Raw genomic sequence first — 2,020 nt, 5'->3', positions numbered from 1 at the left:
TTTCTCACCTGTGCACCGGGGTAGTAAGCAGAGCACGGATCTCATAATGTTGTGCGGATGACAGGAGATGAGCCATGCAGCAGGGCTTACCAGGGGCATGGAAGACGACGAGAGCTCAATAAACGTTCGCTCTGAATTATTTCATTATTTCATTCTTTCTTTAGGATCAATGCCTGGAGGTATGGGTTTAACTTAGGGCTTGTCTGAGCATCTGATCATACCAAGAACGGTGTTTTGTGAAAAGCCTTGATCAAGTCAGCAGATCCTTTCTCAACTAGCTGCAGGATACACATCAGATTTTTAAATTTCCATAAGAGAACAACAACAACAAAAATTGCCACCTACAGGCAAGAAGGGATGTCCTCCCGATCACACCAAATGAGTGTTGATTCTGATTTGTTTTCTATTCCAGGGGCAACCAAAACAGTATTCAAGAAGAGGTTGTTTAAGCAACAGGCGACATCATTTCTAAGACTTATTCATGCTATCTAGTGACTACATTACTACAAAGCTGACTCAATCTTAGGCCCAGAGCTATAAGAAAACGTTCCTGTCTTTTTCTGTCCACAAAGCAGATATTTATAATATCCTCCTTTATGCTTACTTAAAAATTCTCACATTTTAACTAGAAAAATGGTGTTACTTCTATAATTTTTTTCTTCTGCTACAGATTTTCTATTTTGAATTTTACTCTAATTTGAACAGATTAATGGGTGTGTTATAATTAGTATTTTATTTCTAGAAGCAGGCAAGGTATAAATATGGGCCAAGAATATAATGATAATGTTGTTCTTATTTTGTGCTGCTACGCTGACCTTTTAAAGGCTCACTCAAGTTACCCTGGCCATCTGTAACATACAAGCACAGGTGTTTACTGTCTTTCTTGCAGTAGATTTTTGTATTTTGCTAAATACATAGGTATAAAGAGATTGCAAACTGTTGTTGTTGTTTTTTCCTTTGCATTGTATATATTATCTCATGAAGGGAGGGGTGGTTGGCTTCTCTGTTGTCTGCTGCACCCCAGCACCTAGGAGGACACCTGGGCTTGGATGACCCCTCATTTACAGATTGAATGAGCATCACAGATGAGTCAAGCTGTTACTTGCTGTAAAAACCAGCTTATGTCTTCTCCAGCTAAGGCTGTCCTAAGTCTCGTCCACTCCTTTTTACTCCTTTCCATGTCTTCCTTCCCTTATTTTCTCATTCTGTCTTTGCAAGTTAAATGTATTTCCCTTTCCTAGACACCTGTGGGGTTGGGGGGATGGAAGATGGACGTTTTGTAACCTTGTGTTAAGCACGCTCACCCGGCCCGCCCATGTGTATTGGGTGCTTCATTTGCATGAGAATAAGGGTTTATGATCTTTCGGCATTAAGGAAATAATTTTAACCTGGGGGTACCAATATGCAAATAAAAGGGACTGCGTCCATAGATTCGGGGCATTTGCTCTCTTGCAAAGCTCGATCTCACTCCAAACATCGTGTGCTTGTAGTTTCATTGCGTTGCACCGATCACAGCAGGCTGAGAGGCAGTAGACATGCCCTCTAACCGAAAGGAGGTACTTGAGACATCTGGGAGTGTGTTTGTACAGGAGAGATTAGGAACCTAGCTGCCTCGTCCCTGATCCCAGCTAAATAGTCCTCAAGTCAGTTAGAATAGAGATTATCAACAGCGCACGAAATCCAAGAAGTGTCAGGAGAGCTGTAGGCCAGGGCCATAGGAGGGAGCAGACATGAAAAGGGCAAAATCAGGAGTGGGGAAGAGGGAGTGTCTCCAAGTGACAGAAGGGCAGACGGGAACAAATGGGAACTGGACCGGGGCACCCAGGCAAGTGTACTGAACATCAGAAACTCAGAAACCCAACTAAGCAAGGTGTCAATACCAGAATCTACATTGGCAGCAAGAAAGGGGTTCAATTAGGTTGAACCAAAGTGGGAATTACCAACCAAGGCTCTCTGTGAATGTCTTTCTGAGACCACTGGGCCAGGTCACCTTTCTGGAGTAGGAATTGAGTTGGCAGTC

Source organism: Molossus molossus, unplaced genomic scaffold (assembly GCF_014108415.1).
Source record: "Molossus molossus isolate mMolMol1 unplaced genomic scaffold, mMolMol1.p scaffold_m16_p_7, whole genome shotgun sequence".
Lineage (NCBI taxonomy): Eukaryota > Metazoa > Chordata > Mammalia > Chiroptera > Molossidae > Molossus > Molossus molossus.
Note: the sequence above shows the minus strand (reverse complement) of the source record.